Consider the following 18,497-nt stretch of genomic DNA (forward strand, 5'->3'; position numbering starts at 1 on the left):
GAATTTCAACGAGGAAGAGAGCCAGGAAAATGACCCACACTGTGGAAGACCAGCAAAGTCCAGTGCTCCAGAAGTTGTTGACAGTAATAATGATCTAGTGATGAGTGATCAATGAGTGGCAGTTAGGTACATTGCCAGCGTTGCAGGTATCTCATCTGAATATGTGCATCACATATTCAGATGCACATATTCGGATGAATATGTGCATCACATAATAACAGAAGTTCTTGCTATGAAAAAGGTGTCAGCATGATGGGTCTTAAAGCTGTTGACAGCAGATCAAAAATACACAAGAGTTGTCTAGTCAAGTTAACATTTGCATTGTTTTCAAGTACATCCAGCAAATTTCCTTGCAAGGTTTGTGACTATGAATGAGATGTGGGTCCATCATTTTCAACCAGACACAAAGGAGCAATCTAAACAGTGGACCCACAGCTCTTCTTCCTCCTCCAAAGAAAGCTAAGTCGATTCCTTCTGCTGGAAAAATGATAGCATTAATTTTTTTGGGATGCTAATGGAGTATTGCCAGTGGATTACTTTCAGAAAGGCCAGACAGTCATAGGGGCATATTACCCAGAACTTGTGAGATGTTTGCATGAAAATATCAAACTCAAACGCTGAGGAAAACTCAGCAGTCTTGTTCCACATGCTTTGTATTTGACAGATTTGTGAACATGCCTGTTTGAAAATCTGTCAATTCTATGACTGCACTGCATGAGTGCAGCTTTGAAATCTTGGAATATCCCCATATTCACCAGATCTAGCACCATCAGACTTTCACCTACTTCCTAATTTTAAAAAATATCTGGTTGGCATCCATTTTCCAAGAGAACACTTTCACCACAGCTGAAATCAATGTATTGTAGAATCAGTGGCACATGTCTAAATAACTGGTCTCTGAATTGCACTAATATTTACCTAGCTGATTTTCTTTATAATCAAGAGTGTTTAACGTTCTATCTTATTAAACAAAATTTCATTTTAGGAGAGAGAGCAGATGCAATAAATTTTTCCAGACATTTTGCCCTTTGCAATATGAAATTTATAGAACTATGACACTATGGATTTGTTTTTTAGGCTACTTGTCCTGTGTGACTGACTTTATCATCTTTATCTTCATATACTCAACAATGACAAATTAAAGTGCATGTCTGCAGTTTGGTAATATATCTATTAAATAGTTTTATATCTGTATCATTTACATACAAGGTGATTTTTTATTCACCATGCCATTTTATTTATCTGAAGAACATTAAATATTGTTTAGAAATAAAAATTAATGATTGAACTATATTTAGCAGTACTGTAAAACATTATATGTTGAACATGCAAAAACATGTTCAATGTATCACTCAGAATGAAGTTGTGAAGAACACACTACAACATTTACTCCAACATGGGAAAAAATGTCATCTACAGTGCAGGATTGGTTAATGGATTCTTCTGAAACACTACTGTTCAGATAACCCCAGATATAAAAATAACATAGGTTTCAATCAGGAGACATTGGATGCCATGCTAGTCCTTTGCTATACAGCTCAGGTTAGCAGTTAGAAGCCACCTGTCATCAAAAACTTCATCTACGAATTCCAGGACAACTCTTGCAGTATGGGACCTCACACATTTCTGCTAAAATCAGCTGCCATTCATATCAGTGTCAAAGTCATACATAAAAGGCATAAAACTTTCCCTAATGATAATGAGGTAGGCATCATTTTCAATGTTTCCACTCACAAACACTGGCTCAAAAATGCAAAATGCAGAGTACACACTACACAGTGACCCTCTTTGTACGTAATGGATTGTCAAAAATAGCATGTGGATTCTCCAGAGTCCAAAATCTTGCATTTTGCTTATTCACATTCCAGTTCAGTGCATTTTTTCTGAAAACGAAATGTTTATAATGTCAGGTTTTTGCTCTAAGAGTGCAATGAATTCTGTGGAAAACTGAACACTCTCTTCTTTTGCATTTGACATTAGCAGCTGGCTGAGCTGAATTTTGGAAGAATATGCAGACAAGTGACTTCAACAAATGTTCCTTACCTCATCTGTTGTGAAAGTTCAGGCAAACTCTTTCTTGAGCTTCATAGCAAGATTTTCCATGCTTCACTAACCCTCTCTGGTGTTCTTAATTACAGTCAGCCTGCATGATCTTTCCTTTTGTCTAAAATACTGCTTGTTCTCTCAAACTGATCTACTAACCTGAACACTGTTTAGTTTTTTGGTACATAATGCATGCACACGCACACACTGAAGTGTTGCCAGTATCTTTTTTGATCATAATAATTGAATTACCACTCCTGTAGTATTCCTTATTAATAAACACTTTTCATCAGTTTGAGACTATTCACCATAGTTAAACAAATCTCCAAACCTTTCTCTGCACAGTAATGATATTAGTACCAAAAATATGAAGCTTGTAAAACTGCAAAGAAAAGAAATAGTATGATGAATAAAAAAAAATTGCCATGTCTACTATATAGATCATATAGATGTTTACTTCTCTGTAAATTTTCAAATGCTAAAAGGTTATATAGCCATGAAAATGAATACAAATGAATAAAAACAAAAGAAAGTTATATGAATTCATTATATTACTCATGAACAGCACCAGATTCAAGATTTTGGCAACCACAAGCACTAAATTTAGAGTGCTCAGTGCTTTGCAATAAAATGTATAATAGTTCACATTTTTAAAATTCATTATACATAGAGTTATTTATTAGGTAATAAGCTAACACTTGCAGTAACGGAATAATAAAATTATGAGAGCTGCAAGTTCCAGCCAGAGTGTATTGCACTTCTGTTTTCTCCTGGCTTGTCTGCAAACTCACTGAAAGTGTGAAACTTATTTGGCACTGAAAATTTTGTGCAGCAGGCAATTTGCCTACACATAAATCTGGGACAATCCAGGGACACCATAAAATAGAAAAATAATGGTCAAACCTTACTTGACACAATTAGCTTAATACTGTTTTGGCTAACTCCATAGAAATTTTTCACTATACACTTATATATGCCATTGTCATCTTCATTTGCATTTTGGATAATTAACTCAAAGAGTTCTCCATATTTTGTCTTCCTTGCTGTCCTTCCATACCGACTGCAATAACAAAACAAAAACAAAAATATATTCTTAAGAACACTTACAAAAATTATACATAACATACATAATTTACTCCAACAAATTTTAAATAATTCTGCTTAGTTAGGATTAGCAATTACATACACAATATCATACAAGTAGTGCAAATGAATTTTAGCTCTAGACAAATGAATTCAAGTATATATACTTGGATACTTGAAGTTAAGGCATTTACATGCATTTGTTATTCTTGGGGCAAACTTGATATTCAGAAATTGACAACTGACAAAATGTGGTGGTCATGCAATGCATGTGTTCCATGTTGTGAGAGAAGTGAGTAACGGTAGGGACGAGAAATGGTAGGGACAAGATTTTTAAAACTTTCTTTATTTTATATTTTTTTCAGTACTAAATTAACCAATTTAAAAAACATAGGACTTATTTTCCCCTTACAGCATGACTGTGCTATTAGTATTAGTAATTCCAAATGATGCAAGGAAACAAACTTATTCTGTACTTGCAAAAAAAAAATTAAAAACCCAAATTCATCACTATCTGCCCATCATTAAAAAGTCACTATCTAATTCTACCTTTAAATTTGCTGGACCGTCAACCTCAGCTACCTTGGGAGGCAACTGATCAACAACGTGTTGCCCATAAGTGAACTTCATGAGTCCTAATCTTCTGTTGCTTCCCAAAATTTAATTTTTGTCCCACATTGTTCTAGCTTCATCTTCCAATGTGAATATGCTTCTCTCATTCATGCTGTTTATTCCTTTAAGGACTTTAAACATCCCAATCAAGTCACACCAGAGGCACTCAAGTATATGTTCATTCTATATCCTTTTTTAAGTGAATCCTCTAGACATGAATACGAAATTCCAAATGGTGTCACACCATGATTTTATAAAGAGGGATAATAACATTCTCCTTCCTGGCAGCAAAAGGTCCAACAGATCATTGATAGTACACCACAAGTTTTTCAAGCTGACTACTTGCACTTCCAGGAAAACATGCTTAGCTCCATACCGAGAAATTTACAAAGATCTATCAAGCAAAAGCAAAAAAACCAGATTACTGATTTTTTAAAGAGAGAAGAAGACACATGAAATCTAGATGCTGCAGAAGAAAGTTCCGAAGGTGAAGTTATTCTGCAACAAAAACAGAGAAAAAGTTTTCATTTGATTGTGCTTAAAAGTGATGAAGAGGAAGAAAATTACATGAACGTACATTATCTGATGTATATGTATCACAGTTTGTAAGACGTTTGTTCGGTTATTACTATTTTTAATAAAAATTAAGTGTCCGATAGTTATAAAAAAAAAAAAATGTATTTTGTTAGCTTTTGGAACGTAATCCCCCCTTTTTCTACTGGTTCTTAGTTCCATATAACATGGTTTCACACAGCTGCAAGTTACAGGCTCCGAAAAAAACGATAAGTGTTTGCTTTTTATTTACATAATTGTTATTTTATATTGTACTTAATACGTAGTCTTATAGTTCTAATTACGCTGGTTATTTTTATTTTAATTTGTATAAACAGTTTTTGTAGATATACGTAATACTTTATAAAACCGTTATTTCATTCGAATATTGCAGGCATTGTTTTTGTATATAGTGATAGGGAATTCAAATTTTTAATTGAGGTAGTTAGGTAGCTCTAACGTATAATTATAGAAACAGTAATACGCTTCACTGTTTCTATTAGATATTAGATAGTATTGACATTTAATTTAATTTCATTTATTGATCTTATTAATTTAAAATATCATGCCCCAAACTAGAGCAGCAAAGCAACGGGCACAAAGTGGCAGGAGTGCTGTGGCTCGGGGAAGAACTGTGGGGGGGCGATTCTCCAACGCATCACAGCCTAAAAAAATGTGCAACTTGTGAAATGTTTGCCGAACTATCTGGAACAGAACATGATATTGCCATGGGGGATGTCTTTGTGTGTGTGTGCGCGCGATGTAAGGAGTGTAAGGAAATCAGGCGACAACTCAACATTGTTATGGGCCTATATGAGAGTTTGAAGGACAGGGTGGATGCCCTCGAAAGATCTAAATTGAGGGACCCATCAGGCTCTCAGCTGCCCACATCAACGCCACAGCTTGCACTTGGTCATCACACAACACAGCGGCAACCCCCAAGGCAGATTGCGCTGGTCCCAAAGGAACTAGTAGTTGTTGGTGACACTATTGTCAGGGAAACGGGAAATATATTGTGTAAAAAGGATAGGTGGAACAGGACCAGGGTATGTCTGCCAGGGGCAAAGGTTGATGACGTTGCAGATATCATCTTTTAAGGGCACAAAAGGTGATATAGTTGTACACGTTGGCACTAATGATATTAAGAGTAGGAGACCGGCAGAATTACTTAACAAGTACAGGTCACTGTTGAAAAAAAGCCGTGAAGTAGGGTTGAATTTGAAAGTGTCTGCAATTCTGCCCAGACACGATAGGAGGGAGTATATGATGAGAGCCTTGTCGATCAATTCGGCCCTGGAAAGATTGTGCAAGGCTCAAGGGGTAGAATTTTTTTCAGCCTGGACTGTACTTGTTAACAGGAGAGATTGCTTCTACAGGGACGGGATACACTTAAATAGAAAGGGTGCAAGAATGTTTGCTGATGCTATCGAGGCAGTGTTAGGTGGGTCGGAAAACTGATAGCTTGGGGGGGGATACAAGGACTAATAGTTTAACAGTAGCCGTAGGCAGAGGTGAAGGTGATTCTTGCACAACTTCTATTAGAATAAGTAGCAACCTGGGGCGAGGGGTGTTGGGGGTTTCAGGGACGGATGTCAGTCATCGTGAAACAGGTGGGTATATGGGATGTGTTAGAGTGGCTGGGAATAGGAATAGGTGCATGTATACTTGCATGTATACCAATGCTAGAAGTACAGTAAATAAATTTGATGAATTTGAAGTGTTGGTCAAGACATCAAAGGCGGATATTGTTGGGATATCAGAGACGTAGTGTCACCCAGATATAAGGCATGCCGAACTGGAATTTGGGGAGTACAGTGTGTACAGAAAGGATAGACAGGATAGGACAGGAGGAGGTGTTATGCTGTTAATAAAGAAAAATATAAAATCAAAAGAAGTGCATCCAGTTGATATAGATGAACAGTGCACTGTTGAGTCAGTTTGGTGTGACATAAGCACTGCGAAAGCAAAAATTAGAGTAGGAGTGTGTTATAGGCCTAATGACTCGAATGAGTACAATGCACAATTGTACAGAGAAATAGAGTGGGCTAGTAAATCGGAATGTCTTATAATGGGGGATTTTAACTTCCCAGATATTGACTGGAACTTGTGGGTTGGGCACTCACACACTAGTCAGACTTTTGTGGATTTATTGGATGATTGTTTTCTGCAGCAGCATGTTCGAGAGGTAACCAGAGAAAGTAATACTCTTGATCTGGTTATCAGCAGTGATCATTCATGTATTAGGAATTTGCAGATAAAAGAACCACTAGGTGGCAGTGATCACAGTGTACTGACGTGGGATTTACTTAAAGATTTAATTACCATCAGGGGTAGAGGAAAGGGTTTTTGCTTCCGTAAAGGCAAGTACAGTGGTCTCCGACAGTTTTTAAATTCTGTACAGTGGGATCAACTGACAATGTTACCAACAGTAAATTCTAACTGGGAAGCATTCAAGGAATTAATCGTGGAAGCTACTAAAAGTTTCATACCTATTAAGAAATATTGTTCAAGGTTTAGGCCTAAATGGTTGTCAAATGAACTAATGAGACTCATAACAGAGAAGAAAAATGTATGGGATGCATATAAATTATCAAGCGACTCAGAAGCCTATGGCAGATATAAGTTAATCTGTAATCAGGTCACAAAGGAGGTTCGGCAGGCGAAGGCAGATTACGAGAAATCCTTGGCAAAAGATGCTAAGAAAAACAGCAGGGATTTCTTTACTTATATAAACTCTAAAAGGAAGGGGATGAATCTGATTGGTCCACTTGACGTCGATGGTTCGACTGTTGATGATCCTGCTCAGATAGCAAACAAACTGAATGAGTATTTTGCATCTACATTCACACGTGAGGAATTATTAAGGTTTGAAAATGGCAGAAGGTTATCAAATTGTAGCAGGGTGCTTAATGATCTTGTAATAACTGAGAGCAAAGTGGAAGAGAAACTGTTGAAGTTAAACATAAGAAAGCACCTGGGGTGGATGGGATCTATCCAGTTATATTAAAGGAGGCAGCAAAGCAACTAAGCAAACCCTTAGCCATAATTATGAGAGCATCTTTGGACTCAGGGGAGGGTTCCCATGGACTGGAGATGTGCAAATGTATCCCCAATTCACAAAGGGGGGATCGGAGGGTGACACGAGTAATTACAGACCAGTTAGTTTAACTTCTGTTCCGGGTAAAATAATGGAGTCACTGGTTAAAGATGCATTGCAGGATCATCTAGACAAGACTGCAGCAATAATTCAGACACAGCATGGGTTTGTTAAGGGAAAGTCTTGTCTGACAAATTCGATAGGATATTATGATGTGGTTACAAAGGAACTGGATGCAAAAAATAATTTTGATATCATATATTTGGATTTCAGGAAAGCTTTTGACACTGTTGCGCATGGAAGACTATTGTACAAATTGGAGCAGAATGGTATTAAGGGTAAGTTGCTAAAATGGATAAAAGGATGGTCAAGTGCAAGAAGACAGAGGGTGGTAATCAATAGGTGCTGCTCTTCTTGGACTAATGTTATTAGTGGAGTCCCACAGGGATCGGTGTTAGGTCCACTGTTGTTTTGTCTATTTATCAATGATATTGATGAAGGTATATCAGGCTTAATGTCGAAGTTTGCAGATGATATAAAGGTTGGCAGGGTTGTTAATGACAGTAATGGCAGTCTACTACTGCAACAGGATCTAGATAATTTGGGCAGATGGGCTAAGAAGTGGCAACTGAAGTTTAACCTTGACAAATGCAAAGTACTGCATATGGGTAGAAATAACCCCAGAGAAACGTACCAACTGTGTGGTACTACACTTAAGGTGGTAGAAAATGAAAAAGACCTGGGAGTAATTGTGCAGTCAGATATGAAGTTTTCTGAGCAGTGCAGACAGGCTGCCAGGGCAGGTCATGGGGTTTTGTCAATGATATATAGGAATTTTGCTAGCAGGGAAAAGGAGGTGATTATCCCTCTGTATAAGGCAATGGTCAGGCCACGCCTTGAGTACTGCGTACAGGTCTGGAGACCTCATTTTAGGAAGGATGTAGATTTACTTGAGCGGGTACAGAGAAGGGCAACAAGATTGGTGAGGGGAATGAAGGGATCCTCTTACCAAGAGAGGCTTAAGTTCTGCAAATTGCAGTGGTGGAGACTAGGCACCTGCGCGGTGATCTGATTGAGGTATATAAGGCCTTGAATGGATTGAGCACGCTGAATTCTGATGGGATCCTTCCACTTGTTCAGATTACGAACCTAAGGGGACATAAATTCAAATTAAGAAAAGACAGATATAGAATAGATGTGCGGAAATTTGCCTTTAGCCAGCGGGTGGTTAATTGCTGGAACAAACTTCCATCTGTCGTTGTGGAAGTTGATAGCTTGAATAAATTTAAGGAGGAACTGGACAGGCATTTGGAGGGAATGGTGTGATTTTTTTTTTTTTTTTTTTTGGCTGATGCTGCATAAGCTCATACATTTGCTTTCTTGCATCACATGCCACTACTACTACTACTACTACTACTACTACTACTACTACATTACACAAGATTTTATAGGAACCTAACTACCATGTTATAAGAGGGCCTGTACTCAAATGGACTGAGGAAATGAGATTTTTTTATCACTAATTACAAGTATCGAGTCACTAATCTTGATCTCCAACTGTAATTGGTGGCTCCATGACCTTCTAACAAATTCCCTTGATGCCATACATTGATTAGAACAGCATAAAATATATTGCATTTATAAATTTTATACTGCTGCTTTACTGTGTGTATTCACTGATGATTTCAACTTCAAGACTGCTTTTATAATTCCCAGTTAATCTCCACCAGGCAGAATAATAAAATATTCTTTTTTGTTATCATGGTACAGTGAATTGAAATCATATATGCAAATTTGAGAACAGAGAAAAGAAGGCTGCTATTTATCCTGAGTTTCTTTTGGTTGGATTAGTAAGCTATACACTTTTTTAGGAAAATAGATGCTGAATAAGCTTGCTTTCTTGCATCATATGCCTCTACTAATGCTAATGCTAATGTAGATTATTTGATCTCACTAGGGATGACATGCTGCAACGGATAGATCACCAATTACTTTGTTTGAATAATCATTGTGAGCTACAGGACTTTTCTATGAATTTAATTTTTATAATAAATTTTATATTAGCTGTATATACTTCTGTAAATTACCACTTTAAGAAAGCATTTTAAAAATGTTTTCTTAAATTAACTAATTTTAAGTATATTTTGGTGCCAATGGAATCAGATTTTATTTATTTTATTTTTTTTGAAAATTATTTTTATAAGAACAGGTAGAAATTCTTTGTGAATGTTGACAGGTTAAATATCAAAGATGTGTTATTAGTTTGCCATCGGAACATGTTCAAGACATTTTTTGTTTCTGCTTTTATTTGACATTAGCATTATCAATCATTTGCTATTTTAAAGATTATTTATTGACATTTTATGATATATTCACAATATCTGTTTCAAAGAAGGGTAAAGTGCCATTGAAACCATATAAGTACAGAGCTCAGAATAGGCAGGAGCATACTGGAATGCTGTTCTGACTCACTGTATGCATCAATAATGCCATATGCACTTGACTTTTAAAAATAAGATATTTTATTAACAAGCAGTCCATTTTGAGATCTGTATATTACTGACCAATTGCTAATCAAATGAATTGGTCCATTGATCATATCAAGAGTCTTTACTTGAGAGAGGGACTAGAGCTAACTCACCAAAAAATTCTAAAACAAGCAACTCTTTTTGGTGAGAAGAAGAAGAATTTTCTTTTGCATGCTGGAAGCCATAAATGTTGAGAGTGGCCTGGCTAAATCACAATCAGTTTGCATCATGCAATTGTAAAGTTTTTTTGTTAGTGAAGCACTGATTTGACATTTGCTTTGCAAAGTCTTACTTATGCACACATTTCTGTTATTAGTACAGCAATATATTGTAAATTCTTTTGTCCTTTATTTGAAAAATTACTTCAGCAAAAATACAGTATGTCAACAACTACTGTACATCAAGCACAGATTTACTTTGATAATTATATAAGAAGTGAAGTGAAAAGGTCTCAATGCTTCATATGCATGGAAGTTCAAAAAAAATAATACATTTTCTTTTTATACTCTGGAATGGTCAGAAAGAGTCACAGAAGTTTACAAAATAGACAGAATGGGAGAAAAAAGAAAGAGAGAGAGAGAAACAATACAAGAATTAGCAGTTACACAGACTTGAACCAAGGTCAACTCAAATAATGTACTACTGTACCCTTCCATTTGACCATTCAGCTATGGTAGCAAAGTTCTTTCCAGTGAATCACTGAAATCATATAAATTGCAATGCCTGTTAAATAATAAATGCAATCAATTTAATGATGTGCATTTTTTTCTTTGGTGTAATATAAAAATAGCCTTCATTTTGTATCTTAATTTTCAAAACATTTTCGGGTAGAGGTGTCCCTTTTCCCAAATTTGAAATGACTTGGGTCATGAAGTCTTACCTGATTTGTCAAAATGGGTCACATTCTCAAAAACACTGGAAACCACTGTCTAAACTCTTATTTTTAAATAGTTCAATATTCCTACAGCATCAGTTTCTATCATACCACAAGCAACTGATGTGTTTAAGTGGATTGATTCAAACTGGATCACATACAGAATTTAATGATCAAAGTTCAGTCTACAAGAACAATCATCTAACACAGATAGACATTTTAAAATTATATTTTTTGTGTGTTTTCATGTGTTAACTTACTCACCATGAAAATAAAAAAGATAAAAAACAACATGTCAAGTGATAACAATTACAAATAGCAAAACTTTATGGAATACAGAATGCTTATAAGTTCAAATACATAAATAATATGATTAAATTCAGAAACATATTTACCTCAAAGTATATACTAATGGCTTATTATCTTTCAACCAAGTGACAGTAAATGGTGTGTCACCTTCCACATTACATACTAGGTATCCATTATTTCCCCTTATTACTTTTACTTCCATTTCTTGTACTGATATATGTGGAAGACCTGACATACATATAAAATAAAATATACCACCAATTCATATGATTTGTGCATTTAAATTTATTACAAACACAAATAAATGAGATAAAGACAGAAAATTTAACATATAGGGAAAAAATGGTGAGCACGTTATTCAAGCACTGCTGACAATACTGAACAAAGTGACTAATTTGTGCCCAATTTTTAAACATCAAATTTCTAACTGTGGGGTTAACCTTTATTCTTCAAGTTACAATGACCGACTCAGTTAAGCCACTCAAAAGCACTCAAATCGAGCAGTCACATATGAAGGACACAATAGTCCAGTTGAGTCTGATGAGGGTGCAGTACAAGTGAAGTAGGGCATATCAGTCAGTACTCCATGTCACAACTGAGATTACTCTACATATTTCATCTTTTTTGGCATAGATTTTGGACATTCATTATGTGTTTTAAAATTTAAGCTTGTTATGAAGAGTTAGACCTAAGAAACAGACACTGTCAGAGAGTGTTATTGGATGTCCTTGGTCATAATTCTGGTTCAGGGTATAATTCATATTTTTTGCTATAAGTTACAGCAATGGTTTTCTATTCAGAGAGACATAGCTATTTTGTGACATCTATGCCTCTATTTTATTTATCTACCATTGAAGGTGTTGTTCAATTTAAATCATGTTTTTAAAGTGACAAAATATAAGGTTATCAGCATATAGGAATGTTTTGTCATTTGGTTTATTCTAATGGAAAAGATTATGGCACTAAGGACCAAACCCAGCAGGACTCCTTCCTGGGTGAAAGACTAATATTTTAATTTATGTATTATTTATGCCCATGAGACAAAAAAAAAAAAAAAAAAAAAAAGCAAGGCTTTCTCTGGTGTCATATGAGCATAAATAATTGTCTGTTTATACTCCAGCACAACCATTATGGCAGAGGGGCATGTAGTTAATCATTTTGGTCATAAATACAAAAAAATAACCACATTTATCAGTAATATGAGCTAGAACCACGATCCATTCAATTATTTCTATACTTTTGACCTGGACCACTTGGCCACATTTAGCATATTGCCTTATAGATTTTGTGATCACATAATCACCTAGTGGTGTATAAGACATCCACATCTGATGGCATACAAGGTAACCTAAAATGTGTGTTGCTCTGTATCATCAACCTCAAAGATAACTCCAGTAAAATTTTAGTCATTCCAGTCTCACAATTTCAAATTTGCATCTCCGCAACATATGCCTAATTAAATTTACAGTACCACTTTAAATCAATTTGTGCTGCTTTCTAAGTTCAAGCAAGTTTGTACTCTCTTGCATTACATATACAGTGGTGGACAAACAAACTGCATGACCTTAAAAAAAGTAACATTTGTAGGGAAATGTATAAGATATTGTTTGATTACAGTCATTTTGTTTGTTGAAAAGCATAGATATTGCATCAGATAACGGTTCTGTTGCATCAGCCATTTCTATACATATGGCATTGGAAGGGTATACACGCTCATTAGTATCCTGTTTTGCGGAGGTGTAAGCATGGCTCCATATGTTCAGTTGACACCAAGAACAAAAAGTGTAGCTATTGCTCTGTTCCAGGAAGGGCTTTCTACACATGCTATTGCTGATAAAATAGGCTGCCACCAGTCAACAGTATCCTGGGAGCTGAAATTAAAGTGTGAAACCAGTGATGTGAAGAGAAGACCTGGATCAGGCCGTAAGAGAGTGACTACACCTTTCCAAGATCAATATTTGAAATGGCTATGCCTTCGTAATCACCATGCTAGTGCTCCTGATCTAAAACTGGACTTTGAGATGGCATCTGGTGTTGAAACAAGTGCACGAACTATCCAAAGAAGGCTTTTGGAATGTGGTCTGCATACGTATCGGCCAAGAAGCCTTTGTTAACCCAACAAATGAGGAAGAAGCGACTTGCTTGGACTAAAACACATGTTTCATGGACAAAGGAGCAGTGGGATACTGTCATCTTTTCTGACAAATCAAAATTCAACCTGAACGGCTTGGATGGGAAGCGATATGTCAGAAGACAAAAATTGGAGACATACCATCCTGACTGCATAACACCGACTGTAAAGTTCCCCGCCGGTCAGATGGTCTGGGGATGCATAACAAGCAAAGGGGTGGGGAAAATTAAGTTTATTAATCGAACAGTGAATGCAGAAACTTACACTGCTATCTTGGAGGAGTGCCTGAAACCCGTTATTAGGGATCACCACACAGATGTCCAAAACTGCATTTTTCAACAGGACTCAGCACCTTGCCACACAGCAAAATTGGTAAATTTTATGCTGTTTAGATTTAATGATGAGTTTGTCTTCTTGTCTCACAAGGCTTAAAACATATTTACACCAATGTTTTCCCTTGATTTTCTCCCTTAAGGTGCAGTCATACCTCAGAAATGCTGGCATTACAGTGATAGACTGGCCCAACAACAGTGCAGATTTGAACCCTATTGAAAATTGCTGGTACATAATGTCATCTAAAATTGCTCAGAAGAAGCCAACAAGTAAGATTCAACTGCAGAAGAGCATTGTAAGGGTGTGGTACCACAAAATTGGGCAACTGTATATCCAGAAGTTGATTAACTATATGCCAGATCGTTGCAAGGCTGTACTTTCAGCTTGAGGAGGAACAACAAAATATTGAGGACTTATTTACTGATTTACAGTACATAATACTATTATGTTAACTTGTCATTTCAATTTGTACAAGTAAATGCAATAAAATGTATGTTCGGTTGACATGATTGCCATTTGCATGATTTCTCACAGTTCCATTAATTATGCATTTTACCCTTTGGGAAGATATTTATGGCAATTAGGTATATCAGGTGGAGTCTTTTTATTGGATTTCATTCACAGAGATATATATCCCATCTAAAAAATGCATTTTAAAATTTCTGCAACCAACAATTCAGCACAAAACACATTATTTGCAAAATTCACAAGTGATGCAATTTTTTTGTCCATACTACTTTAAAAGCTTGCTTAGTAATCACAATTATTCTACTTTCATACCCTTACAATGCTCTTCTGCAGTTGAATAATATAAGCATTCGCTATCCTTTACTAATTATTCTACTATAAGTTAGTCATTTATTAGGTACACATCACACTAAACATTAACCCTTGCTGAATTATTTAACATATATCAAAGTATGAATAAATTTTTTGAAACAAGTTGTACAGATAATATAAAAATTTAGAATTAGAATTGATGGATGAATATACAAGGTGTTTCACTTAAAATGCACTGGAGGGAATGGGGTCTATCTTGCTTAATTTTAGATTTAAGCTATTTGTTGTCTAGACTTTTTTTTATCACATTTAAGATGAAATTTTTGAATTTGGCATTAAAATTGGATTAAGTATATCATTTAGATTTTACAATTTCTAAATTTAAATTTAACCTAATCAGCTGCTTTTTTCTGACTCAGAGTCATTCCCTCTCCTTGGTTTAGTCTAAAACATCACCAGTACTTCCAAAATGAACATAATCCAATTTCATTTGAAGAAAGAAAAAAATAATAATAGCACAACAGTAGTATGTGATGTTCACTCTTCGGTAAGCGTATTTAGTTCTGTAAAACAGCTAGCTATAGAGGACAATTTGTGTTGCATCTCCTCCCTCTATAACCGTCATGTTATTATTGTGTTTCCTCAAATGAAATTGGTTTATGTGCATTTGAGAAGTACACCAATGATGTTTCTACATTAAACTGAGGGGAGGGGAACTTTTCTAATTGAGAAAAATAGCAGCTGATTTGGCAAAATTTTAATTTTGAAATCATAAAATATAAACAATAATACTTAGTCCAATTTTAACATCAAATTCAAAAATTTCAGCCCAAGTATGGAAAAAAAGGTGCAGATGATAGCCTAAACCTAAAAATAAGTGAGATAATTATAAATAATTATAAACAATAAGTTTAAAAATAATTATAAACAATAAGTTAAAAATAATTATAAACAAAATAAGTTTAAAAATAATTATAAACAATAATACTTAGTCCAATTTTAACATCAAATTCAAAAATTTCAGCCCAAGTATGGCAAAAAAAAGGCCCAGATGATAAATAGCCTAAACCTAAAAATAAGTGAGAGACTCCAGTGCCTTTTAAATGAAACACCCTATATAACAATTAAATAAAAAGACAGATACTATGGTCAAAGGAGGAAATAAAGAGGACATGATATAGAAAAATGGTTAAAACACAATATACATGTATATTAATATTATTGTTTTGCCCTTAACTATTTGGCTGTTTCCACAAAATCTTTCTAATTCATTTTGCAAATATATATAGTCTTGGGTCTAATCTGTGATTTCTATTTCTATCTACAATCTGAAAAGCCCCACTTACTTTTTCTTACAGAATTTCAATCAGTAGCCTTCACCCATCATCCCTCACATGTGTCCAAATTATTCACTCTGATTCTTTCAAGGTTCAGAGGTGAAACTAGTGCATTTATTCACTCTCACATTCCTTCTATGCTGAAATTTTCTCTTTTTATTTAATTTCTTTTGTACAATTCACTTGTAGCCTCTTTTTCTCTCTCAATTAAGCTAATCATTCAATATTCTGACTTGCTTTCTTTGAAGAATAACTTTCTCCAGTCTAAATTTCCTAACAGCAAAGTAATTTTGATTAGCAATTTTAATGTTCACAACCCCAGATAGCTTCAATTTTCTAGTTGTAATAACTCAGCCAGAACAGATGCAAAGTTTTTGCCACTGCTAATAATTTTCACAATGTTCATTTACTTATTAAAATACCAGACAATCCTAAACACATGCACCCAACTGCTTGATCTTTTACTCATCAAGAATTCTTCAGAGTGCCCTCATGGAGAGAGAGCACAGTTGGCAGAATCACTGCCCTCCTCACACTGGGTGGGAAAGACCTGAATTCGAATCCTGTCAATGATGCAAGGAATTTTTATTCTCTGGCATCTACTGCCATGAAGGAAATTTGGCCCTAACCAATGTACCATCATATTTCTATTTAGTAGGACATTTGCTGTCCTCTAGGTACTTCAGATCACAATTTAGTGATGCTCTCTTCTCAAATCATGCTTCTGCCCCACAGTTATTTTCAGCCTCATAATGTTTGCTGTTACATGAATGAAAAATGGGATGATCTGTGAATTTCATTTGGCTTATTGTTTTAAATCTACTGATCCAAATATTTGCATGTATCATGTCAGGGAAATTATTCTTGTAGGGCTAAAATCCCTTATTCCTCATTATATCCTAAATGCTTATCTAAACCATGGCTTTCCCCATAACCTTCTAAGGCTATTCAAGACAAGAATAGACTATGTCACTAAGTGCATTGTATCCAAATCTCCAGCATCATTTCCTGTCTACACCAAAGTTCACAACAGTTGTAAACAAATTATTAATAAATATAAATTCCATTTTGCAAAGGTTAAGAGTAATAAACTTATTTCTAACCTGGCTGGTGGCAATTGAGAATTTAGATCTCTTTCCAAAGCTACCTACCTCAGAACTACTCTCCATCTACACTTCCACCTCTGTTACATCTTGATGTACTGCTATATCTTCCTCTAAAAATAAGGCTAACTTATTAGCATCTTACTTTTCTTCTAATTCTTGCATTATTGATCATGGTAAATCCCTCTAGTCGTATCAAACACATTCCATTCAGGCCACCCATGGTTTTCTGACTGAAAGAAATCAGAAGAATCCTGAACAATATTGATACCAAGAAGTCTTCATATCCTGATGGAATTTCTCCAACTGTCCTTAAAATGTATACTCCAAAGTTAATTCCTGTTTTATCTTGCTTCCTGACACTTTCTTATTCCACTGATGTTTTTCCCTCTGTTTATAAATTTACTCATATTCAACCCATTCTTAAAAAGGATGACAAATTTCTCCTTTCTAATTATTATCTTGATAGCTTAAATTGATAGCTTAAATAGATTCAAGGCAGAACTAGACAAAAATTTGGAGCAAGTGGATGGGTGAAATGATTTTTTTTTTTTTTTTTGGTTGATGCTATATAAGCTTGCTTTCTTGCATCATGTGCCTTTACTAATGCTAGTAACACACATGACATACCTGATATCATTCCTGATGAGGCAGAACATGTGTTGAAGAAAATGAAGAATCAGAAAGCCCCAGGGGAAGATGAAATTACTGTAGAATTGTTAAAATTGGGAGGAAGAGACATGACACAGAAACTGGCAAGACTCTTCACAAAATACATTAACCCTGATCCGGTCTTCTGGGGACCGGATCAGGGTTGATGCTTAAGGAGTGGAATAATTCAATCATAGTTTCGCTGCATAAGAAAGGAGATAAATCAGAACTTGGAAATTATAGACCAATTAGCTTGTTATCCCACATCTACAAGTTGTTCGCAAGGGTCATTACTAACAGATTAGAAAGAATACTTGATGAGAATCAACCAAAAGAGCAAGCTGGCTTTAGGACAGGATTCTCAACTATGGATCACCTTCACGTAATATCATAGCTAATGGAGAAAGCAAATGAATATAAAATACCATTATGCCTGGCATTTGTGGATTATGAAAAGGCATTTGACTCCATACAGCATAAGGCAATGTTTCGGGCACTGGAAAGACAAGGCATAGATACTGTATATATTATAATTTTGAAGAAAATATATGAGAATGCCACCACCTTTATTAGACTAGACAAAGACAGTAGCAAATTTAAAATTGAGAAAGGAGTTTGACAAGGAGACACAGTATCTCTTAATTTGTTTACTGCTGCCCTTGAGGAAGCTTTCAAAAGATTGGAGTGGTCGCAGAAAGGAGTCAATGTGAATACAGAGTACCTAAACCATTTACGATTTGCAGATGACATTTTGATCATAAGCCACAATCCCAAAGAATTAGAGGAAAATCTTAATCAGTTATACAGAGTTAGTAAGGATTTCGGACTAAAGATGAATATGGCTAAAACAAAAGTAATGATGAACAAGTATGCCACAGAAAGGGATATAATCATTGAAGGAGCAGTAATTGAAAAGGTGGATTCATATACTTATCTGGGACAAGTCATTAGCTGTAATAATGATAAATGGCTGGAAGTCAAGAGAAGAATAAATTTTGGATTGGTAGCATTCAGGAAATATAGTCACATACTGAACAGCCATATCCCAATTTGTCTGAAACGTA

The sequence above is a fragment of the Mastigoproctus giganteus genome, chromosome 6, assembly GCF_048544385.1.
Source record: "Mastigoproctus giganteus isolate SK-2022 chromosome 6, ASM4854438v1, whole genome shotgun sequence".
NCBI lineage: Eukaryota > Metazoa > Arthropoda > Arachnida > Uropygi > Thelyphonidae > Mastigoproctus > Mastigoproctus giganteus.